The 27,342-nt window shown below is 35.4% G+C and overlaps 1 long non-coding RNA gene across 1 annotated transcript; it reads left to right on the top strand.

Annotated features, from left to right (window-relative positions):
* On the top strand, positions 1-27,342 carry LOC117062923. The gene is made up of 4 exons (XR_004428628.1): positions 1-13; positions 6,799-6,814; positions 25,474-25,483; positions 27,219-27,342. It is a non-coding gene; the product is annotated as an uncharacterized LOC117062923 (long non-coding RNA).

Here is a 27,342-nt window from a genome sequence, read left to right on the forward strand (position 1 = left end):
TTTGAAAAATATTGTAAATAAAAAAATTAATAAATAATACTCAGAGTCAAACATTAAGTAAAAGGGGGGAAAGAGAGAGTTAGGTAACCTTCAACCTGGTTTTGTCTTGAGAACATTTGCTGTTCCAAGTAAATTTAGCTTTGTTTTTCTTGATCTCTGAGGGTATGGAAAATACAAAGTCTAGGGATCATTCTAAGTGAGAAATATAGATGGAGATATCCCTACATCTAATTCCTCCAAAGACCACATGCTCAGTGTCACATAAAACACAAGTAAGCATGTCCTAGTCATCAGCCAATCACCAGCACACACACACACAGCCAACAACACAATAAGACAAAGACTTCAGAAAACATATTTATCAGGTATAAAAGAAATATGTCTAATGAGTGCTAAGAAGGTGAATAAGGGACAAATCAAAAAAATAGTTAAAGGTTATACAAATGTAAAAGCATATTTACGTAAGAAAAAATAGAGCTTATAGAAAAAACATATAACTCATTGGATGGATTTAACAGTTGAATGAATACAAATAAAGACAGAAATTTTGTGAGCTGGAAGATATGTCTGAAGAGAAGCAAAGAGATGCAAAATGTTTTAAAAGTTAAATTATGATGAGGAAGAAAAAAGTTTTAATATACGCCTAATTAAGTTTCAAAAACAAGAGAAAGGGAGCTGCAGTAGTATTTGGAAGCATAACAGTTTAGAATTTTTTAAAATACCAATTCTCAGACTTATGAAGTCTGAGAATTATAATACCAATTCTTTTCGTATTATATGAATACCAATATTCATATTGGCTGAGGCTGAGGTAGAAGGATCACCTTAATCCAGGAATTCAAGGCTGCAGAAAGTTGAGATCTTGCCACTGCACTCCAGCCTGGGTGACAGAGCAAGACCCTGTCTCAAAAAAAAAAAAAAGTCCACAATTTCTGGAATGTTTAGGTTGAAGGGAAAGATACCAATTTAAATTTGATAAATAACGTTTGCATGCTAAAATAATTAAGGGAACCTTTAAGCTAATACAAATAGGGCATAGCATTTATTAATATTTATTTATTTATTTTATATTTACTTATAACATTTCTTAATTTTCCCTAGCATCCTGGGTAGCTGGGACTACATGCACATGCCACCATACCCAGCTATTTTTTTTTTTTTTTTTTTTTTTTTGTAGAGACAAGGTTTTGTCATGTTGCCCAGTTTGGTCTTGAAGTCCTAGACTCAACCAATCGGCCCACCTTGGGCTCCCAAAGTGCTCAGATTTCAGGCATGAGCCACTATACCCGACCTAGACTATCTTAATAATGGAAAAATGGAAAATATGGAAATAATGATCAACCATTCTAAACAGAAGCAATAAGAGAGAGGAAATGTGAAACAAAATTTGGGGCAAGTAAGAAACAGAAATTAAAATGGAGTATATACATTCATATAAATTACAGTAAATGTAAATGGTCTTCATGGTCTAGTTAAAAGATCAAGATTGCCCACTTGAGAGCGAGAGAGAGGGACAGGGAATGAGAGAGAGGGAGAGAGACAGAACAGAGACAGAAGGAGAGGGAGAGAGAAAGAGGGAAAAACAAGAAGAATAAGGAGGAGCGGAGGAGGCTGGGAAGAAGAGCAGGAGATTAAGAAGAAGAAGAAAAAATAGAGGAAGGGAAAGGTAAAAAACAAGAATAAAAACAAGAAGAAAAAATTTAAAAGATTTTTTAAAAAAAGAGAGAAAAGATAAACCAGGAGATTATTAATTGAAAGAAAGACAGTATATAAGGCAAAATAAATATTATTCTTATGAAAAATAAAGAGGGTCACTATATAATGATAAAATGTTTAATTTTAAACTTGCAGGTACCTAGTAATAGCTTAGAACATGTAGAGTCAAAACTGACCGAACAGTGTAGGAAAACTTGACAAAGCCACTATCATAGCAGCATATTTTAAGGCCCCTCACACAGTTATTGATAGAGCAAGAAAATTAAAAAACATTACAGTTTGAAGTTTTCAAGCAATATAAATAGTACGCATGATATAATAGGCATATGTAGACTAAGGTACTAATAACTGCATACTATTTTTAGATACTCATAAACCATTTATAAAAATTGACTATCCTGAATTATGAAGCATGTATTAATGAATTATCAATCATGTATTAATGAATTTCAAACTTTTAGGTATTATATATTCTTTAACAAAAATACAGTTAAGTCAGAAATAAATAATTTAAATTTTAAGCAGGAAAACTATTTATTTTGGAATTTAAAATCACACTTCTAAATATAAGTGACAAAGTGGAAAAGCATTATGGAAAATAGAAAATGTTTAGATTTGATAGAAATAAAAATACTGCTTTTCAAAAAACTATAGAATACAGCTAAATTGTAGCTTTGGACATTTTATTAGAAAAGAATATATTTTAAAAATTTCACTACAAAATTGATAAATGAGATGATTGATATGTTAATTAGCTTTGTAAATTATTCCACATTGTGTACATATATCTAAACATCACATTGTACCCTATAAATGTATACAATTATAATTTATCAATTAAGAAAGATATTAATAAAAATAAGAGAATAAAGGCTAACAATTAATTAAATACCTATTATGGTTAACATTAGGTGTCAACTTGATTGAACTGAAGGATGCCTAGATAACTGCTAAGTATTGTCTCTGGGTATGTCTGTGAGGGGTTGCCAGAGGAGACCAACATTTGAGTCAGTAGACTAGGAGAGGAAGGCTCACCCTCAGTGTGTGTGGGCACCATCCAGTCTGCGGCCAGCTGGCTAGAACAAAGCAGGCAGAGCAGCTGGGATAAGTTGTCTTGCTGTGTCTTCTGGCTTTCATCTTTCTCCCATGGTGGATGCTCCCTGTCCTTGGACATGAAACTCCAGGTTCTTTGACCTCTGGACTCTTGTTCTTACATCAATGGTTTGCCTGGGGCTCTCGGGCCTTCAATCACAGACTGAACACCTGCACTGTTGGCTTCCCTACTTTTGAGACTTTTGGACTTGGACTGGGCCACCGTACCTACCTCCTCAGCTTACAGATGGCCTATCATGGGACTTCATCTTGTGATGGTGTGAGTCAATTCTCCTTAATAAATTCCCTTTCATATATACATATATCCTATTAGTCTTGTCCCTCTGAAGAACCCTAACTAATGCAATACCCAAATAAACACATTCGAAAAAAAACACCACTCCCTAAATAAATGGCAAAGGGTGAAAATAACAATAAAACAGTAGAAATTAAGAAACTATGTAACAAAAAAATCCAATAGAGCCATTGACAAATCTTTGCTATTGACAAAGATTGTTTTCTGAAAAGTAAAATGTGAAATTCCTGTAGCAAAATTCATCAAAGAAATGAAGAATAAATTAAAAATATTGGAAATAAATGATCCATAATTCTAGATATTAAATATAGTATGAGTAACTTTATGTCAGTACACTTGAAAACATAAAATGGTCAACCTTTCAGAAGAAAAAAAAGTAGAACTTTAAATCCAGAATGAGAAAGAAAAAAAAAATCTGAATAGTTTTATTACCTCTAAAGAAACTGAATTATACTCCGAAAGAAACACCAAACCCAAGGGATGTTAAAATTATGTTCTACCAAACATGCAAGATATAAATAGTCCTAATCTCATATACAGTATCTCAAAGTGTAGATAAAATGGGAGTAATATGCCTCACAATTTGGTGGGCAAGCAAATTCTTAACACTACAACCTGGCAAGGACAACATAAAAAATCAGATTATATCTATAACTTACTCCAGAATAGAGATGTAAAAATTCCAAACAAAATATAAAATAAACCTAGCATTGTAATGATTTTTTAGATCTACTCACAAATATGCTTATATTGTCTTTTCCCGGGCACGTAGTAGGATTTCACTTTTCTACATACTGATGGTTAGATTTTTCCATGTAGTGTTTTGGCCAATAAAATGTAAATAGAAGGGCTGTGTGCCAATTCAAATCAGATGCTTTCAGAGCCAGAATGCAAGGTCTCATGTTATCTCTCTCTCCACAACACACACCCCTGCCACTTCCATATACACCCCAAATGGTGAAGATACCATCAGCCTGAGTTCCTGTCAAAAACTAGATAGAGCAGAGACTCCATATGACTCACAATTGACATTTAACATTATTGAGAAATAAATATTTGTTATTATAAATTACAAAAATGTAGAGGTTGTTTGTTATAGCATTAGATCCCAAACCATTCTGCCTGATGCAAGCATTGTATAAAAAATGAATTTACTTTGTGACCGAAATGAATTTATCACAGAAACATAATTGTTGCTTAACACTGGAAAATCAGCATGTTAAGAGTTCAAGAGAAAAAAGCGTATAATCTTCTCAATAAATGAAGAGAAAGGTTTGATAAAAATAAAAATGATTTATATAAAAGCTCTCACAAGACTATTGATAAAGACAAATCCCTTCTTGAAAGATGTACACCTTTAGAAAGCCTGAAATCTACATCATACTTCATAGTAAATGTTGATAGTATGCTCTTTAAGGTCAATATAAATGGCAAGCATGCTCTTCATGATCATTTCTAATTGGCATTGCATGGAAGACCTTAGAGCACTAAGGCAAGAAAAAGAAAGAAAAAGTGAAGGATTGGAAATAGAGATACAAGGCCCAGCGCGTTGGCTCAAGCCTGTAATCCCAGCACTTCAGGAGGCTGAGGTGGGTGGATCACGAGGTCAGCAGATCGAGATCATCCTGGCTAACACAGTGAATGAAACCCTGTCTCTACTAAAAATACAAGAAATTAGCCGGGCGTAGCGGTGGGCACCTGTAGTCCTAGCTACTCGGGAGGCTGAGGCAGGAGAATGGCGTAAACCCGAGAGGCGGAGCTTGCGGTGAGCTGAGATCGCGCCACTGCATTCCAGACTGGGCGACAGAGCGAAACTCCCACTCAAAAAAAAAAAAAAAGAAATACAAAAATGTATTTACTCACAAATGAAAATCATATAATTACCTTGGTAGAAAATCCAAAACAATCAGTAAGTAAATTATTAGAAATCATAAGATAGCTTAGGAAGACCTCTGAATGTAAAATCAATTCAAAAACTAACTAAAAATCTATTCAACAGAGAAAAAATGTGTAAAACGTGATTTTAAAGGAGATGCCATTTATAAAAACATCAAATAAACCATATATATGGATAAATACAACAATGTAATGAAGAAAATTAAAACATAATTGGAAAGAGTCGAAGAGATCTCAGTAAGTGGAGAGTTATGTTGTATTCAAATATAAATATTTATGTTCAAATATTGGGGAAATAATAATTGCAGATTTAAATTCAGTCCACATTGATTTATGGATTCAATACAACTTATCTAAAATTTAACTGTTTGTCAATGAACAAGCTGGTTCCAAAGTAAGTTGGTACAAAAGTAATTGCAGTTTTTGCTATTACTTTCAATGGCAAAAACCGCAATTACTTTTACACCAACTTCATATAACGAACAAAAAGTCAAAAACAGTCAAGATATTGTCAGCTATAAGGAATTATCATAAAGCTGCCTACATGTATATGCCAATGTGATATGTGATTTATTTTCCATTGCAGTTCAATGGGAAATAATAGATTTTTAAATAAATGGTGCTAAACCAATTGATTTTCCACATTGTAAAAGATGTAATTTAGACCCCAACCTCACACTACACATAGCGAGACCCTGCCTCTAGAAAATAACAATAATTAAATTAAATTAAATTAGTTTGAATTTAAGACTAAAATGGGAAGGACAAGCTTATAAAACATTTTTAGAACAATATAAGGGGTAGCAAAGTCATTACTTCAGGGTAGAGAATAAAAAAGTAGAAAGTGCAAACCTTAATGAAAAAGCTTCATAAATTTAATTATACTGAATTAAGAATTTAGATTAATTATAAAGAAACCAGAGAGTGAAAGAAAAGTCTACAAAAATGAAAAAAAAATACATTTATGACATATGTAATTCAAAAAGGATTATTATATAGAATAGCAACTAGATTAGGAATCAGGCCCCTCCCTGGAATATTCCCTGCCCTGCAGTGATTCCAATCAAGCATACACAAAACACTTCCTAAAGGATAGGGGCTTACCTTGACATTTGGGGTTGGTGTATCTTGGTTTTGGTGGTTGATAAAGAAAAACTGGGGATTCATGGACAGAAACAGAATTCTTCCAAGATCCTCTTTGGGTCAGAGAAGCTGAAATAGTGGGTCTACGTGAAGAATCATGTAAAGGAGTCAATTACACAAGAAGCAATGGGAATCTGGGTAGGGCAGCAGAGGAAGAGACAGCCTTTAGGATATGAAGGTGAAAGCTGACCCTGGCCCATCCTCTTCCACAGGCATCTCCTGCAAGATATGTGCATAGGTCATTAAAGGTCTTGCACATGTCATTAAAGTTTATTCCTATGTATTTATCATGCCTGTTGTTATTGTAAATGGAAATTTTATTTTATATTTCTAATAGATTGTACTTTTTACATATGAAATATATACGTTATTTATTGTACCATTTTACTACTGAATTACCTTTGTTTGGGGTATATTTTCACTTGATTCTTTGGATTTTATTTAGATGTTCAATCATGTTATCTGTAAATTGGAATAGTTTACCTCCTCCTTTTCAATATTATCTAGTTAATTGGCTTTTTTCTTGCCTTTTTCAAGTTTAATGTTAGTAATTGTGATAAAAATAAGAATTCCTTGCTTTTTTTTTTTTTAATTTCAAAGGAGACACCACTTACATTTGGGCAGGGAGAGGTAAGTTTTAATTGTTTTAAAGTCTTATCAATAAATTTCTATTTTAGTAAATTTTTTCAAAAACATTAAATTTTATCAAACATCCTTTGGCAATCATATGAGTTTTATCCTTATGTTTATTTATTTATTTCAAAAAATTTTAGACACAGGGTCCCACTCTGTTGCCCAGACTGGAGTGCAGTGGTGCAATCACAGTTCATTGCAGCCTAGAACTCCTGGGATCCTGGGATCAAGGGATCCTCCCGCTTCAGCCTCCCAAGTAACTAGGACCACAGGCATCTGCACAATGCCAGGCTAATTTCTTTTAATTTTTTTGTAGACATGGGGTCACGCAATGTTGCCTGGTCTTGAACTCCTGGCCTTAAGTGATCCTCCCACCTTGGCCTATGGAAGTTCTGGGATTACAGGTGTGAACCACTGCACTTGCCCTATGTTTATTTATATAATAAATTATATAACTAGATTTATTGGTATTAACTAACCTGCTTTCCTGGCATAAGAGCCACTTATTTAAGAAGTACTATTTTTTAATGTTATTCTGAAATCTGTATGTTGATATTTTATTTAGTATCTTTGTATTAATATTCATGAGTGGCTTTGGTCTGTAGTTTTCTTTCTTTATAAAATCATTTTTAGTTTTGGTGTTAATGTTACACTCAGTACATATGAATACATAAAGAAGAAGAATGTCAACATATTGGAATTTTCCACTCCTTAAAGTTTCTTGTGAACATGTCTGGACCTAGTGCTTTTGGGATATGGGGCATGGACACATGTTGAACAGGAAAAAAGATAGATTTTATTTTTTGTTTTCACTTTTAAACAGCTTTGTTGAGGTAAAATGTACATACCATAAAGTTCACCCACTTAATATGTACAATTCAATGATTTTTAGTGCATTTGCAGAGTTATACAACCATCACCATAATCTAATCATGTAATATTTTTAATATGCCCAAAGGAAAACACAAACTAATCAGCAGTTACTCTAACTCCCCCATTCCCAGTTCTAGGTGACTACTAATCTCTTTTCTATCTCTGTAGATTTTCCTATTGGGACATTTTTAATAAAAGGTTTCATACAACACATGGTGTTTCATGACTAGCTTCTTTCATAGCATAATGTTTTCGTGGTTCATCCACGTTGTAGCATGTATCAGTACTTCATTTTTTTATATTGCCAAATAATATCCATTGTGTGGATACACCATGTTTTATTTATCCATTCATCAGTATATGGGCATTTGGATTGTTTCTACTTGTGGCTATCACGAATAATGCTAATATGAACATTTGAGTACAAGTTTTTCTGTAGACATATGTTTTTATTTTTCTTGGTTATATACCTAGGCAGATGTAGATAATTTGAAGAGCTTGGTGGAAGTTCAATGGGAATTTTAGAAGTTAAGATCCTTTGGGGAGAAATTAAGAGATTTAAAAATATTGAATATCAAAAAAATTTTTGAGGATACACAGAAAGATATCAGGTGGATTACCTGGATTATATGATAACTCTATATTTAACATTTCAGCCACTCGAAAACTGTTCTCCAAAGTAGCTGCACTACCTTATATTTCTTTTAGCAGTGTGTATTTCTTTTAGTAATGTATTTCTTTTAGCAAAGTATATGAGGTATATGTATACCTTATATTTCTTTTAGCAAAGTAGCTGCACTACCTTATATTTCTTTTGGCAAACCTTAGCCAATTTCTCACATCCTCACCCATACTTGTTATTATTGCTTGTCATTTTGATTGGAGGTTTTGAAGTGGTATCTTCTTATGATTTGCTGTCTACCTAGTGACTAATGGTATTGAGCATCATGTTATGTTTATTCACAATTTGTATATCACTATATCATCTCTAACAATGTCTATTTAAATATTTTGCTATTTTTAATTGGATCACTTGTCTTTTTAACAAACACTTTTTAAGTTCAGGGATACAAGTGCAGGTTTGTTACATAGGTAAACTTGTTTCATGGGGTTTGTTTTACAGATTATTTCATTAGCCAGGAATTAAGCCTAGTACCCATTAGTTATTTTTCCTGATCCTCAACCTCCTCCCACCTCTCCCCTCCACAAGGCCCCAGTGTGTGTTGTTTCTCTCTATGTGTCCATGTGTTCTCATCATTTAGCTCCCACTTGTAAGTGAGGATATGTGGTATTTGTTGATTTGTAAGAGTATTTTATATATTCTGGATACAAGTCCCTTCTCAGATATATTATTTGCAAATATTTTCTCAGTACATAGGTTATCTTTTTACTTTCTTTTGAAGTCCTTTAAAGAAAAACATTTTTAATTTTGAGGAAATTCCATTTGTCAATATTCTCTTTTATCACTTGTGCTTTTGGTAGCATATCTAAAAAGTCATTACCAAACCCAACATACAAAGATTTACTCTTATATTGTCTTCTGAGTTTTATAGCTTTAGCTTTTATATGTAGGTCTATGATCTACTTTGAGTCCATTTTTGTGTATGATGTGATGCAGGGGTCCAAATTCATCTTTTGCATATGGATATTCATTTATCTCAGATATAAGTTTTTGTTGAATGTTAATATTTAAACTATGAGAATGTATTCAAAAATATTTGGATAAATGAGCAGGAAAGAGAACCACCCTATTCACAGAAAATGCCGAGAATAAAATCCTTATTCTGTTGATATTTATAAGATAATAGATACAATCTGGTGATCCAGAAGTAGATTTTATTATTTTTTTCAAAATCCCAAAACTATCTATGAAATTAAAGGTTATCTGGTAATATAATTTTTAAAAAGCACTTATAATATGTCTGTACAATGAAAGATTCTATAGCTACTAAGAAAAATAGGTTGTCTCCACATGCATGAATATGGGAAGGTTCCAAAATACATTAGGTAATAAAATTCAGTTACAGAAATGTATTTATATCTTGTAAACATTTGTGTAAATACACACACACACACACACACACACATATAGACTGCAGGCAAATGTATAGAACACTTCTTGAAGGCTATATCTAAAACAATAGTCAAGAAATTGGCAAAATGTTTGCACTAGATGGAATAGTGGGTGGTTGGGTGGTCAAAAGAGAGATGGAAACTTACTTTTCACTCAATGCCATTTTCTACCTTGTAAGTTTTGAGCAATGCATATGTCTTACTTATTTAAAACTCAATAAAACTAATAAAAATGGCTTATTAACTTTACTAAATTTTACTAGAAAATGTCTTTCTCAAGTTGCCTGTAAGATATTGACTGTAGAACTCTAATATATTTCCTGTTAAGTAATATGACTATACAAATGATTCCACAAAAGTTACCAATCCAAATTCCTTGATCATGATAACACTGCAGCCAGAACCCACTCAATATGAAGCAACATTCAGAAATTACCCAGAAAGAACTTATTACATAGTATTTTTCTTAAAGAGAATGTGGCACATTAGCATATACTACATTTGCTTGTTCACAAATCTCAGAACACTCAAACAAAAAATTCTCCTTGAATTTTGAGAAAGGTATAACTACATGATACATATGAAATTTATAGAGGCCAGGGAGTCATAAATCACATTCTTTATCAAGAAGACATTAGATAAAGTTGTTGACTTCAGTGAAGGGATGCTATGGATGTTTGGGAGAGCATTTTCTAACATTATTTTGATGTTAATGCTAGAGAACAAATCATTTACTCACAATACTATGCTTTACGCCCATCACTATCCCTTTAAGCCAATGGATCAAATGGACTCACAGATCTGACTCTACGTGGCATCCTCTGATGTTCTCAAATCAGCTTGGAGATGGTGTCTAAATAGTCCTTTAACCATGGCCATTTTGTGTGATACCTCTGTTACCCTTCTGAAAAAAAGAATCTAAATCTTGATGTGTTTATTACAGTGCCTTAGCTGCCTCAGGAGATTTAATCTGTCTGACTGACTGTACATGGAGAAATATTCTTTGCTAATCTGCATTTTATTTTAAAATTTACAAAACATAAAGATTAAAATGTCAATGTAAATTGAGCATGCTTGGCTGTAAAAGGCCAGTTGTGTCTGTTTCAGACATTCTTATATTTTATTATCAATTTGTTCCAAAGTCCAAAAATGTTCATATATCACAGTAGATACTTAAACAACAAACGGCTAATTTCTTTCCATTGGAAGCCTGACCTCCTCAATGGCAGATTGTGGGAACATAGGCTTCTTAGTTTTAAAGAAGCAAATAAATTTACAAATGAAGTTACCTGTTGGTAAGTTCCATGATGGGAACAAAGAGAGGGCCTCTGTAAATATTATTCACCCCACTGCTGAGTCCGTCCATCTAAAGGCTGTGATTGATGATGTCACCAAAACAAAGGAGTGCATTTAGTCTAATAAGTCAACATGATGAGACATTGAAAGGTTGGAATTATGTATGGCAGAAGATAATTATGCAAGCCAAACGATTCTTCAATTAATAATGAGATCCCTCACAGACTGAAGAGAAAGACTCACAGGATGGAAAGCATTGTGATTTACTCTGTGTGTGTCCATATGTGTCTGCAGTGTATATATTTTGGGATATAAATGATATATGCACAGTGTGGGTGCTGTGGCATCTGAATCTATGTGCTTATTGTCTGAAATCATGACTCATTTGTACACTGGGTAGGTGGATGTCTAGAATGTACTAATTGTTTCTTAAGAGATAAAAGGCTTTGCCTGATTCCTAAAGCCATGTGGTTTAATTAGAAAAACAGTTGAATTTCACTGATGTCATGTACGTCCCCCTATTTTCAGAATATCAGTAGTTGCCTTATGCTATCCCAATTTAATTTTGTTAAACATAAAACTAAACCATAGAAGTACCAAAACATCAATATCAATGTAAATGCATAAATTAACAAAATGCCATTTAGTTCATTTTTAAATATTTCCCAGTGTCCCACACATTTGGCTGTGTCCCATCCCAGTGTTACCTTGAATTGTAGTTCCGATAATCCCCATGTGTCATGGGAGGAACCTGGTAGGAGATAATTGAATCATGAGGGTGATTACTTCTATGTTGTTCTTGTGATAGTCAGTGAGTTCACACAAGATCTCATGGTTTTATAAGGGGCTTTTTCCCTTTTGCTCAGCAATTCTCTCTGCTGGTGTCATGTGAAGAAGGATGTGTTTGATTCCCCTTCATCCACAATTGTAAGTTTCCTGAGGCCTCCCCAGTCATGCGGAACTGTGAGTCAATTAACCCTCTTACCTTTATAAATTACCCAGTCTCAAGTGCGTCCTTATGGCAGTGTAAGAATGGACTAATACATCCGGTCTCTGGATTAACACATTAACACAGCTTGTAACTAAGTAGTGACATTTGTTTTAAAATTTTAGATATTTTGGAACAACATTGGTTTTCGAACTTTGTTATATGGAACACTAAGTACTCAACAGACTTCTCTCCCTCTTCCTCTCTGCCCCCATAGAAATGACAAAGTGTGGGAGGTAAGGGAAACAAAGAGACAGAACTCCAACGCAAAGAGCTGCAGTTTTATTTGGGGACAAGGGGGATTTATTTTATGGTTTTGTGTAAACAAAGATTTCTATGGCTATAAATAGTTTTAAAACCATCATTAAAAATGCATTTGAAACAAAACTAAAGCTAGTTTCTTAATACTATATATGAGAAAATTTCACATAAAACATAAAACTCATACTATGGAAGTATAAGAAAAGATATTTGGAGAATTTTAAAAATAATTTTGAGTTATTAAAACAAAGCCTATACCACCCACCAATATACATACATGACACATACACACACACACATATATATACCTTGCCAGATTACAAAAAAAGTAAACTTTCTATAGAGCACAAAACAACATTAAAAAGTTAAAAGAGAACGTTATAATAAAAATAGCATACTGGAGGAAATATTTGTGGCATTTATAACAGACAACAAATTAGTATCCATAGTAAAGACAGAATTCTTAAACATGTATTCAGAAGTAACTAGATTTAAAACAACAGAGGATATTAATAAGAAATATATTAAAGAATATAAATGGGCAATAAACATAGATGCTAAATTCACCAGTAACCAGGAAAAATACAAATTTTATAAAATGTATTGTTTTTACCCTATTAGACTGTCAAAAATATAAAAACAAGCCTGCTTATGTCAAATGTTCATGAAAGTGTAGAAAAACAAGCAATATCTAAGGTCTTTGTGGAGTTTTAACAGACTTTTTGAAGGACAATATGGCAATACCTTTCAACTTTTGAAATATGCATAGGCAGTTATTCACCAATTCTATTTCTAGTAATATATCTAAGAAATACTTCATGTCTTTTACTTATTTGTTTACTTGCTTATTTTTTTGGTGGTGGTGGTTTTAAAACATTTCAGCAAATTATTTGACACTCCTTCATTTAAAAGGGAAGTGTAATTCACTTCTCCTTGAATGTTGGCCAGACTTTTTTTATTGACATATCATAGGTGTGCATATTTCCAGGGTACATAGGATAATCTGATACATTCATATAGTCAAATCAGGGTAATTGGGACAACCATCACCTTAAATATGTATGTTTTCCTTATGATAAGTACATTTGAATTATTCTCTTCTAGTTAGTTTGAAAGGTACAATAGAGTCATGTTAACTCTAGTCACTCTATTAATTCCCCTCCCCTTGAATGTTGGATAGAGTTTGTGACTTGCTTTAACCTAGAAAATGTGATGGTAGTGATGTGGGTGACTTCCAAGGCTAAGTCACAGAAAGTATAGCTTCTACCTGGCTCTTGCTTTCTTGAATTGCTCATGTTGAGGAAGCCAGCTGCCATGTCATAAGGACACTCAAGCAGCCCATGTTGGAAAGAACCTGAGGCTCTATGGAGAGGTGTATGCTAAAAAGAACTGAGGTCTCCCACTAACATCTTGCATCAAACTATCACCATGTTAGTGAACCACCTTAGGTCCTCCAGCCCTAGTCCAGTCTTCAAATGACTGTAACATCTGGAATGCACCCTAATGAGAGATTCCAATGCTAAGCCAGCCAGCTATGCTGCTTCAAGATCTCTGACCAGGAGGAACTATGAGCTAATAAAGATTTCTCATTAGTTGAGGCCACTAACTTTTAACATAATTTGTTATGCCCGAAGTGTATGATTGAATTAATTGTGGTTAACCCATATCATGAAACATGCAACTGTTAAATTCATACAGTATCTCTATGTATTCTAAAATAAAAATATCTTCAGGAAATATAAATTATTCAAACAATATAAATTTTATTAATTTTTCTTATTAAGATATATTTGGATATATATAGTTTACATACACACCTCTATACAGATGTCTGTAACTTCTTATGCAAATGCTTTCAGAAACCCATGGAATAGAGGATTGGACTAAGAAAGATAGCAAGGGAACTTCCACCTTATGAATTTCTGTGTATTTGAAATTTTTAAATTACAGACATGTTTTATGCATTCATATTTACTTTTATAATTTTATTTTTTAAATTTTAACTCATGAAAAATGAATGAAGTAGCATACTCTTCTTTGAAGGGCTTTCATTGTTAATATTAGTGAATTACCAGGTAGTAGAAGACAAGAAAATAGGATGAGTTAAAATACATAATTTATTTTAATAGCTTTGTGGCTGAGAGGAAGCAAGTAAAATGATTGTTATAGTTTTGATTCAAGGCCAAGTGGCTTTATGTAGTTCTATGGCCACAGCCTACCTGTTTGTCAAATGGGACAGTGAGTGTGGAGAGGTAAGCTGGGGAGGCAATGAGGATGACTTAGTCTAAATACACCCCTACCAGTGGACAAAGTCCAGAACCCACACCAGATGCCAGATGAATTGTAGGTTGATAGCGACATCTTCATGCACAAAGGACAGTACATTAAAGAGGGGAATGAAATAGATATCTACCTGTGGGAGCTATTGATTGGATTTAATGCTAGGGCTTTTATCCCATTATGCTGCATGTAATATGCTGAGGATTTCAGAAAAAAATAATACATGGGCTGTCCCAAGAACTATAGGTCAAAAGGGAGTGGATAATAGAATTTGAATAAAAAGGAAAAATTGATTAGCTGATAGTGATTATTAGGCAAGATTATAGAAGGAGATATTACAACTAGCAGAGCATCACTAAATGATGCCTGTACCATAATACAAAGCCATCTGAATCAACCTGAAGTACAAAAGATGAAGACTCAAGTGACCAAGGAAAATTTTAATTGGAATTACAAATATTGCTTGGCAAAACGTGGCAAATAAAAGCCTCCTTGAGAGTATTTATGTAAAATCTTATGTCTTTCTTTCAAAGATGTCTTAAGAGAAGTTCCAGAAAATATCTTTAATTCCAGTTTATAGGTTTTCCTTATTTTAATGTTTGCATCTCTAGTGTAGGCATATTATAAATGGAATTAACTATATTACTAATGCTTTTAATCTGATTTTACTGGTGCGCCTAGGGCTGATGACTAGGAATCAGCATGTGTGTCATTAAAAATATATATAAAGTTATATAGAAACTAAATTACACGTCCAAATAAACACATTTATCTGTATGCTTTATTTATTATCCCAAGTAGCCAAAGCACAGAGTCCTGACTGCCTGTCTTCAAAAATAAAGTAGCTACAAAACAGTTAGTCTGGCTGCTGGAATCAAAAACTCTCACTTGATGAAAGAACTGGCACGAATAGCCCACTACATTCTGATGTATTCCTTCGTTTATAACTCCAGGATCTCAGGCCTGGAACTAGACATTTGTGGGGCACTGCATGCATTTTTGTAAGACTATTTATATGCAGGAAATAATTGGTAGTATTTTAGTCACTCAAATCGATTGCCGAGCAATCCATTGGCTTGCTACTCAGTCGATCTAAGTTGGCTCTTCAGACAAGTGAAGCTTCAGCACTTACTGGTCACTGTTAATTGAAAGTCCTCTCCATGAGCCTATGATTTGGACCTGATGGAAGATACGGACAGAAATGCTAGAATATGTGGGCTGAGAATTTTGTATGAAATAAGCAAAAGGGAAGTGAGGCACTGTCCAAAATGTCAAAACCGATTCCTGAAATCCCAGGGGACTTTTTTCTCAAGTTGCATTTGATTATATTTACTTTGGAATGTTTTTAGATTCTGTGCTATGTCAATCATAAATCAATGCATGGCTGCCCCTTCTGCTCGTTGTCTACCAAATCTACTGCAAAGACTTCCCAGTGACCTTGCCACCTGCTAAAAACCCGCCCTGACCACCTCTGGCTGAGAGGCCCTGGTTGTCTTCTGCCCTCTGATTACAATTACTTTCTGAGCAATTTAATGGGAAGCACCTCCCTTTTTTTAGTCATTGTTTCTGATGTTATTTTGGATTATTATTTAAAGAGGTGTGCTGTCATTTGACTTTGTACATTGTTTATAACTCAGCTACCTAAGAAGCTTTCAGAATGCAAATGATTGCATTCTATCTTGCTTTTTTTGCCTTCCTCACTCTTCCCTCCCCTAAACAACCACCTGTGCCTTCCAGGTCTATCATCGTGCCGTACACTTAGGAAATTCTTGTACACATTTGTTGTTTTGCAATTTGAAATTCATGATACATTCTGCCCTCAGAAACTTCAGATCTTAGTTGTGTCAGGACAACATGTACACTCCAAAAAAATCTTTATTACCAATTATAGAGACAAAGGAACGGGAAATATATTTAAGAACAGGAATGTTTTCACAATACAATTTACTCTTCCCAATATCTGCACAATGAGGTGAGTATTATTGTCATTTTTACTTTACAGATAAACCAGGCTGATAGATCTTAAGCAATTTGCCTAGCCGAACTGATTTTAAGAGGCAGAGTTGATTCAAACCCAGATCAGCTGGGTTCTATCCTCTGGACCAGTTCGACAATAAACAACATTAAAGAGGCTGCACTAACATCCCTACAAAGCAGGGTAACCACTGAGGGAATGTGGAGTGAGGGAAGCATGTGGAAATGGGTCATGAATTCGGAGAGGCTTCCTGGGTGAGGGAACATTGAAAGGAGCGAGAGAGAGGGAATATGGCTCTGAAAAATAGAGGATGGGATAAGTGGAGTAAGGTAATAACGAAAAGAAAAAGCCTTTGCCATTAAGGCTGTAGAAATATTTACAGTTGGTTTCCAATTTCCTCATATTTTTCTATCTAGCCAAACAGCAATAAAGGTATGTGGAAAAAACATATATATTAAATGACTAGGTGTCAGATTTCTGATTTGATAACACTTGGTGTAAAAATAACAGTTATTATTACTCTTCATTTATCTAGCTCTGAGAGTGTACACAGCACAGTATAATAAGTAGAATTTATCAGAAGAGGGACAGGATTGGTGCCCTGAGGGCTTTTCCACTTGAGTATAGGCTCAAGTGGAAACTGTGACACCCAAGAATCAGGGCACTGCCCTCATAGAGATGTGGACTCTCCTGCTCTCACCGGCTGCAGCTGAAGATACATGGTCTTATTGTGGGTGGCATTTTCCTTTTGTGGGAAAATATGGAAAGAGATTTTAATGTCTGTCTTCTAGACAGAAGATGTTAATTGAAATCTTTTTCTAACATTATATGTCTAACATTACTACATGTGAAAAAAAAAAGAGATGCATTTTTTTTTTTTTCTCTAAGAGCCTGCTTTGTGTATTCTGAGCAGTGGGCAAGGTTCAGTCATGATCCAGTGAGACCGAACACCTGGGAGCAATGGTAGATGGACAGCTGTCTTCCTCAGGGTGCCCAGGAATAAAAATTTAGACTCATAACAATTCAGTGTTCTAATTACAGAGGATGCACCTGTACTAGTAAATATGTACACAAAAATATCTTGCTTCTGCACTGTCGCCCAGACATCCAGAAGATAATCAAGACATAATGATTAAGCAAAACAAAGATAAGAAACCTAAAGTTTCTTCACTCAAATTTGAGCACAGAGTCTCAATCTTAGCTTGTTAACTTTTACTCTGGACACGAATTTAATAACTGTTGTTTATAGTTGTCTAGCTCCTACTCAGTGCTTGAGCAGCAGCAAATGAGAAGTATGGGGGACGTGACAGAGAGCTGGACGACAAAGGAGGAGACAGAAATGCTGAAAACGTACAGCCAAAACTGGGGAGAGCTGGGGAGGCCACAGCATAGAGCACACAACCCTAGAACTTCAGTGGCTTCTGAGGGCGTCAGCACTTTTGCAAAGGGTTGTAACTCAGAATTCAGTTTGTTAGTTCCAAATGCTATCTATTACATATTATCTGTAATAAAATAATTATATTTTAATTGAATAAAAGAATTGTGATATTCTGCAAAAACATACATGAAACCAACTACACCATTTGAAAGAGAAAACTAAAATAATTGAAATATACACATGAGAATATAGAAGTCATGGTGTAAAATAGAAGTGACAAGTAAAATTTGGATTTAAGTTTAAATAGTTGTTGTTAATTGTTATGAAGATTTAAGGTAAATGTTATTAAAAATTTCTTAAATTAGCTTGCAAATGCAAAATTCGAATGACCAATTGGCATAAAATTCAGGTTATTCCAAAGACATTATGAGGTAAGAGATGTCAGAAACTAAAATCATATTAAAGTTTATTTAACATTGAAAAAATATTTATTGAATCCTACTTTGTGTCAGAAGCTATACCAGGTGCTAGGATCTTAGTACAAAACAGTAGAAATTTATAAGCATAAGCATGACATTCCACATGTGAACTGGACAATAAACAAATAAACAAATATGTAAATATATAATTTCTGCTTGTGATACATGTAATGAAGAATAAACCAGGGTAAGAGTGTCAAGGGACAGGCAAGTGGAGGGACTGCTACTATGTTAAATATGGTATTCTCAGAAATCCTCTCTTTGAAGGTCACATTTGGACAGAGCCTGTGAATACAATATGGCCATCCAGAGGAAGATAATTCCAGGAAAAGTGCTAGGTGAGTGCAAAGGCCCTGAGGCAGAGTTGAGTTTGATGTATTTCGCAAGCAGTAAGAAGCAGAACAAGACAGGGCAAGGAAGTAGAGGACTTTGACAGCACAGATGGTATTCCAGAGGAACAGGACCTATCATTGAATTAGATGTGGGACATAATGAAAGGGGAGAGGAATAAAGGAGAGAATTACATATTCTCCCTACTCTCACCATCCCCATCACCCTGATCCCAGATACTGAGTAAATAGTGAAACCAATTGCTGTACTGAAGAAAAGTAGAAAAGAAGCACATACGTGAGGAAGTTGAGGTGTTTGGACTAGAGGGTGATTCCGTTGGGGATCTGGAAAGAGGTTGGAGATCTGGAAGATGGATGCCTGGGATCCATCAGAGACAGAGGATACATAAAGCTAGCAGGCTGGATATGAGGACTCAGGCAGAGGGCATAGATACGAAGACAAAAGATCTAAAGACTGGCTCACAACCCATGCATTTAGAAATCAGCAGAGAAGGAGTGTGCAAAGAAGTAAGAAGAAGTTCAAGCATCCATGAAAAGATAGAGACTTAGTCCTAAAAGTGGAAAATGAAAGTATTTAAGAAAGGGTGAGTGATCAGCTGGGGTATCACCTGAGAAGTTGAGGAAGTCGGATGTGCACTGAGAACCCAAAGCTTGTCAGATTGGGCAATCTAAGGCCATTGGCAACCTAGAGGTGGGGCTGGGAGATAGATTTATAACTCATACATAGTTTAAATGCTCAAAAATGATAGAGGAATGTTGTACAAAGTTTAAAGATAAAACAAACTTCTAAAATAATAAATAAACCTTAGAGGGATGACTTCTAACCCACCCTTCCCTGGTGACCCCCTATTCCTGATAAGAAAATGTCACATTCTTGTATGTAACAGGGCACAGAATTTAGGGCAGAATCATCTCTTTTTGTTACAGTGGGTCATCAATGGGAGCTAAAACCACCCATAAATCAGAGGAGAGCTAATTCAAACAATTTAAAGAAATAGAAACATTGAGAACCTCATATTGGATTACTGAGTCAAATGCAAAGGCATAGCTGGGGGATTGGGGGGAATCCTCAGTAGTCCACCCATGACTTGCCTGAAAGAAAACCAATTCTAAAAAATAATGGATTTGATTTTATTGCTTTTGATTTATGCATTTTACTTTTTTCTTCATCAAGTGAAATAAAATAACAGAGAAGCTACACTGCCTGTTTGGAATTTTGTAGGAAAACAGAGGAAAGAGATGTGGGTGCTTGTGGGACAAGGAGTGGTGTGGGGCCGCTCCTTTACAGGGAATAATATTTCCCCTGCAATTGTCAAAATTTGATATAATTGCTCATTGGGAGAAAATCTAACCATCATCACCATGCTTTTTCTTTAGAGCCACCTATGTCTTATTGTATGTAGTTGTGGAATTGATGTATGGTAACATTCCTTTTTCTTTTTTAAGTACACCATGAAGGAAAAAGAAAAGAAAAGAAAAAAAAAAAGAATTCCATTGTGATAGTGAGGCAGCCAAGATTTAAAGGTTGTGCTGGACTTACAATTGAAATGCAAATCACTCCTTGCAAACAGCCTCCTGCTGAGGCCCAAATTTTTACAGATCAGGTTCTGCTGTCCTGACGAGGAATCATTGAACAGCATTTCCCAGGATTCACAAATTAGTTGCCATCTAAGGTATCATTTTCTACGTTATAATTGTAACTTACCAGAGGAAACTTTGTCACAAAAGACAGTACCCTGTGCTTCCATTATTTTTCCAGCTGCACCGCCACTAAGGATTCTTTCACACACAATAAAAATACACACATCACGACCTCCCTCTCTGAAATATACACTCCTTGAATATAAACATTTTGAGAATATTGGTGTGCTTTTCTTCCTCTTCTTTTTTAGATGTGCAGGTGGTAAAATACTGGTTGCCATGAACTGCAGACAATAAATAAAAATTGCCAGCTTCTTATGGCTGCCTGATAGAAATGTGCCAGCCTGGAAAAGCCTGATTCTCCAGGCACAATCATTCTCTGGACAAAACATCTGTCACTAATAAGGCCCATTTGTTGGGTGCTCTTGAATGTGCAGGTAAGGGTGGTCCAGTGCAGACGTGCTTAGTGGCCCCCAGAAATAGGAGACCCTTAAAACCCTGAAATGTTACCTTTCCTCTCCACATTAAAAAATGCTAATAATACTCTAAGAGGGGGCAGAATTATACACAGGACAGGGAAAACCAACACACACACAAAAGTTGAGAGTTTAAAAGCCGAAGGTGAGAGATGAAAACAATTCCAAGAAGTAGAGCTGTACTGTGGGAGAATCAGTAGCTAGTACTCTTACACTTGGTCTTGTCATTGACCCTTGTTAGCTGAGTTATCTTGGCAAATCCCAGAAACATCTGTGGACATCACTGTCACATACAAATGTTCTGGATCAGAATTGCTCAAGGAGAGGTCTGAGAATCACCTGTCCCAGGAGTACACAGAGAATTTGCTCTGAAAAAAACATTCAAGGGATTCATCTCCAGAGATTCTGATTTATTATATCTGGGATAGGCTCCAGGAATTTATAATTTTAACAAGTTCCCCAGATAATTTTTAATAGATTTTATTTTTTAGAGCATTTTTAGGTTCACAGCAAATTTGAACAGAAGGCACAGAAGTTTTCCATATACTCCCTGCCCCTACACATGCATGGCCTCTGCTATTATCAACATCCCCCCTAGAGTGATACGTTTGTTCCAATTGATGAACCTACATAAACACATTATCCCCCAAGTCCATAGTTTATATTAGAGTACACTCTATTTTCTATGGATTTGGACAAATTTATAATGATGTGCATCCACTATTGTAGTATCACACAGAATAGTTTCACTGCACCAAAGATGCTCTGTCCCCCTCCTATTCTCCCTTCCTCTCCGCTAGCCCCTGAAAACTATGGATCTTTTTACTACCTTCCATAATTTTGCCTTTTCAGAATGTCACATAGTTAGAATCACACGGTGTAGACTTTTCAGACTGGCTTCTTTCACTTGTTAGTATGCATTTAAGTGTCCTCCAAACCTTTTCATGGTTTGCGAGCTCATTTCATTTTAGCCATGAATAATAGTCCGTTGTCTGGATGTACCACAGTTTATTTATCCAGCTCCAGAAGACAGTAATGCACACTAACTTTGAGAAGAACTGCAGTAGATGAACTCTGAAATTCCTTCCAGTATTCAGGCTTGATAAAGTCATAGGTTAGTCGAGCATACGCACCATGAAGACTGAACCCCTTAATCAGAAATCTATGTGTCTGTCTGTATGTCTGTCTATCTATCTATCTCTCTATCTATCCACCCATTCATCCATCTGTCCATCCGTCTATCTATCAATCTATCTAAAGAGAAATAGAAGGCAAAAAGCTTGCTCCAGAAGAGGTTACTAGCTACATCTAGAGAGAAACTACTAGAGGTCCCTTCAGTCAAGTATGTGCTAAGAACATGATCAAATCCCAGAGATCACTTTCCACATCCTACTGGTAGATGAAAAGAGATGATTCTTACAGCAGCAGTCTTCCTCCTGCCAGAGCAGGAGAGACTCCTGAGGAAGAAAGAGGGGCCCGGGGAGAAATACAGTCCTACCTCCAGTGCCTGCGGTTTGGAGAGGAGGAGAAAAACTGAGGAATGAGGTTCCTACTCTTCTCCCAATATATGTTTTTGCCTCCAGTTTCATTACGGAAACTGGGAGAAGAGTAGGGACTAAAGATCGAAGAAAAGGGGTTTTGGGGTTATTATTGAAGGCAGTGTATGTGAAATCTGTGCGAAGTGAAGAAAAAGTAGTGGTGAGTTGCTTGAGTCCCAACTGTGGTGATAGCATGCTATGGTCTTAATGACCCCCCAGTTCATAGGTTGAGACCTAATCGCCAATGCAATTATATTAAGAGGCGGGACCTTTCGGGAGTGACTAGATCACCAACATGAAGCCCTCATGAATGGAATGAGTGTTCTGATAAAAAAGGTGTGAGGAAGCTTGTTTGACCCTTCTACCATGTGAGAGAAAAGAACCATCTGTGAAGAATTGGCCCTTATCAGGCACCAAATTTACTAGCACCTTGATCTTGGGCTTCCCAGCCTCCAGAACTGCAAGAAATAAATTTCTGTTATTTGTCAGTAATTTTGTTTAGCAACAAACTAAAACAGAACCTTTGGAATTTCATTAATGCTAATCAGCTGAATTGTGAGATTGTTTATATCAACATTACATTCTATGAAAACTAGGGAAACTGGATATTTCTTCACATCTTCATTGATTACATATCATTTTTATGCATGATGAATTGTTGATTAATGTACTTAGTTTATATGTTTTCTTATATTTTCTTCTTTAATTTCTTTGAGCATTTCATGTGCTGAATAAAGTAACCCTTCATTTTATGTGCTGCAAATAGTTTATTTTATTGTGTTTATTTTTAAAATGTGCATGTTTCATTTGTATTTACCCAAATCACTGAACTTCCTTTTTATATTTCCTTCCATTTCTATCAACCTTATTGAAGAAAGTCAAATATTTCTAGGATTTTTTATTTTTTTGCCTTAATTTTCATCTGGTAGTTTTCTTTTGTGGGGCCAATCTTTATCTTTTTTTCCTCCAAATGGCTAAGGAATTGTACAGTCAACTCTCAATTATTCACAAGTTAGGGAGATTGGCATAACATGCATGGTTATAATACTATTAATTCCCCCAATGAGTACAGAAAATTCTCTGTTTTCCTTCTGTAAAGCTTTCACTTCAATAAACTCTTGACCCAAACCATCAGCTTGCAATAATAACACTTATCTTCTTTGCAAAAAGATAAAACTGGTTTCATTGGTTGACTGTGCTTTACTGGGTCTTAGTCTTTCCACCCATGATATAAGACATGTTTTAGGGGATTCTCAAAGACTATCTCAACTTTGAAATTGTGTTATTCTTATGAGCACAGTTGACATCCATCACTGTATTAACTAGAAACATAAACCAAACTGCCTTCCTGAGAGCAGGGGTCAACACTGCAGCCCTCGGGCCATATCTGACCAGTAGCCAGTTTTATAAGGCCCTTGAGCTAGTTTTTACATTTTTAAAGAGTTGCTACAACAGCAACAATAATATTTCATAGAGATTCAGAGATCATATGGGGCCCTTTAGAGAATCATCTTATTGACCCCTGCTTTAGGGTCAGCAGTTATGTCTTTTGTTATCACCAGGACTTCCTCAAAAGTATCATTGGCAGAGAAGGGTATATGCGCCATGCTTCCTTTTCTTCCTGGTCACAGAAGTAGAACTTATTTCCCAGCATTACTTGCAATTAGGACAGGCAACTGGCTGAACCTTGCAGAATGGGATGTGGGCTGATGTGAGGAATGCCACCTCTAGACCTCTACTAAACCTATGCCCTTCTGGAGATGCATCACACTCCCTCTTTTTCCTGCAAGCCTGTTGTATACAGAAAATTCAGCAGAAGAAACTAGTATTTTAGAAGATGATGGAGACATAAGGTAGAGGGAATGTGAGTCCCTGACTGACTTCATGGTAGGTTATACACTGACAAAGAACATCCCATCTGACTCAAATATAAGCTCATGTTGGTAGAGACACTGAAATGTGGCCATTAATTACAACAGCTGCTAGTATTTATCCCAGATAATCTTCCCACCATAGCTCAGCTACTGTGTTACTTCTGTCTGCTTTCAGCTTGGAAACCAGAACACCAATACTGTTAAAAACAAAATTGTGACACTAAGGACTAGTCAGCATCTGAGTGAACGAGTCTATTACATTAATTAAGAACAGAGATTTGGGGAGATGAAAGATCTTTGTCGATTTCCAGCTAGTTTGAGACCATTTTTTTCTGAGAGATAATTTTGATTAAAGAGTGATCTTCAAACAAGTAGAGTGTCAGGCTGTCATCATTATCTGTATTGAGTCTCCCTTCTTCCTACCTTAGGGCTGGTGCTAATCACAGGTGAATGGCTTAAAGTGAGTATAAAGTGAGTGTAAGTACATTGTAACTAACCACTCACAAGGTTTAGTTCTAAAGCGATATGAAGAAAAACTCTCTTTGAAGATATTCATATTGTCTGGGAAGGTCACACAAATCATTCTAGTAAGTTTCTAAAACAGAGTGCCTCCATTACAGTATGGGAAATACTATACCCCGAATATTTGTACATCACAACAACAACAAATAGGTGTTGACTAGTAAAGCGAAATTGTCCTATTTGGATGAATTAAAGAGAATGAAGGAAGTTAGCCATTCTAGTTTTGAATTCTTGCTGCCCCCTTTAGTAACTGTGTGCTTTTTTATGCACACAATCTCTCTGTTCCTCTGTTTCCTCACTTGTAAATAGAGAAAAAGTATAATAATGATATCTACCACATAGGGTTGCAGTAAAGATTAAATATATTATTATCTTTAGTTTAAAACAGTGCAGGCACATGTAAATGTTCATTTGTCCTTATTATTGTATGGATGCAAAATAAAGGAATTAGTTCTATGTGTGAGATCTAATGTCACACTTTGAAAATCTCCATGTCCTTTCAGTCATGCATTTCTGTGAACACCTCCCTAGTATTTCACTTTTGTCTAAATTATCCAGTAATTTTTTCCAAGCCAAATTTTGAGATTAGGCTTGAGTTATAGTTATAGTTGTAATAAGCAGACAGGAAGTGAAGGATATTCCACTTAGATGTAATAACAGGGGAAAGACATAGAAGTCGGAAAGTGGGGTGTGCTTGGTTAGATTAGTTTTGGTGGCTATCATTATAGTACAGCATATTTTTCTGGTGGTCCTATGTTCTAAAAATGAGATTTAGAGACCAAAAATACAAACAAAAATCCAATTATTTTTGTCTTATCTGAAGAAAAGAAGAAAGTAGTCTTTCTTTCAAAATGCCGTAAACTCTAGATCCCTTTAAGACTTCTTTACATTTTCAATTGGAAGAAAGGAAGGAAATTCATGATCAAAAGAAAAAAGTCTAGTTTGAAGAAAACCTTTAAGTTGCTACTGGATATACATTATTTAATTGCTTGCAAATGAACAACATTTGGCAGTTTGGATTATCTTGAGAATCTGGGTCTTTGCACATTTTTAAAAAATAAGGGTATCTGTTTTTCCTTTGCTAAAATTTATAGTTGCTCGGAGAGCAGTATGAGGAACTCTATTCTTATTCAGTGCATTTTGAAGGACTTGCTTCGTTTTCCTCAAGGAGAGGGAGATACTTTTTTTTTTTTTTTTTGTCAGAAGGCTTGAAGTCATCTTGTTTTCAGTCTCTTAAACAAGTGATAGTTTATCATGAAGAAAAATATATTCAGATACCATATGCAATATGAACACACTAGTTCCTACTATTAATTCATTATTCTTAGTCCATGCTGCATGCTTCATAGCCTAACATAGTGAAATGAAAGAAATTTTATATATTTTAGTTCTGTCCCTCTACTGGCAGTGGGAGTAAATCCCAAAGTATTTCAGCAGATGCTATTAATATGCAAATAACAGAGAATACACTATTTCTAATAGACCTCCCAACTGCATGGGAGGCATCACTGTTGCAGCAAATTAGCTTTCTGTAATTTGCATGCTTTTCACAACCTCCTGGGATTATATTTTAGATCAGAGACAATAAAGGCATATGCAGTTAGCTTAAAATGTAACTAATTTTAGACTTTGAAACAATTTTAACCTAACTTCTTTGTGGTGTTAAACAGCTATTTGCAAAGAAACTTTATAACAGTCTATAATTTTCATAGCGTTGATTTGCCATGAATGGCCCCATTTCTCTAGCGTAAAAACAAATGTGGGAACAGACCAGGTGTATGCATTTCCCAATTGACTGAAAAGACACTAGAGAGTGGTGAACTAGAAGCCTGAAGTATGGATTGTTTGGGCAATTCCAGATGACAGTATTAAGAGAGAATATGAAATTGGCCCAAATTGAGTAATCAGCCATAATAGTTTACAGCCAGAGGAATAAGCCATAATGATGAAGCCTATTTAGCCCACCCATGAACCTCACACTGTCTATATGTCTAAATACATTAATCAAAATCTCAATAAACCAATAAATATTAAATTAACTGATTTTAGTGATGCCAACCTGTATCTTACAAATAATGTATTACTGGAAATTTTAACCCATGTTCCAACACCCCTTCGTGCTAAAAACTCTCAACGAACTAGGTATTGAATGTATCTCAAAATAATAAGAGTTATTTATGACATACCCACAGCCAATATCATACTAAATGGACAAAAGCTGGAAGCATTCCCTTTGAAAACTGTCAGAAGACAAGGATGCCCTCTCTCACCACTCCTATTCAACATAGTATTGGAAGTTCTGGCCAGGGCAATCAGGCAAGATAAAGAAATAAAGGGTATCCAGACAGGAAGAGAGGAAGTCAAATTGTCTCTGTTTGCAGATGACATGTTTTTATATTTAGAAAACCCCATCGTCAGCCGGGCACAGTGGCTCACGCCTGTAATCCCAGCACTTTGGGAAGCCAAGGTGGGCGCATCATGAGGTCCAGAGATTGACACCATCCAGGGCAAAATGGTGAAACCCTGTCTCTACTAAAAATAC

The sequence above is a fragment of the Trachypithecus francoisi genome, unplaced genomic scaffold (genome assembly GCF_009764315.1).
Source record: "Trachypithecus francoisi isolate TF-2019V2 unplaced genomic scaffold, Tfra_2.0 Lachesis_group17, whole genome shotgun sequence".
Lineage (NCBI taxonomy): Eukaryota > Metazoa > Chordata > Mammalia > Primates > Cercopithecidae > Trachypithecus > Trachypithecus francoisi.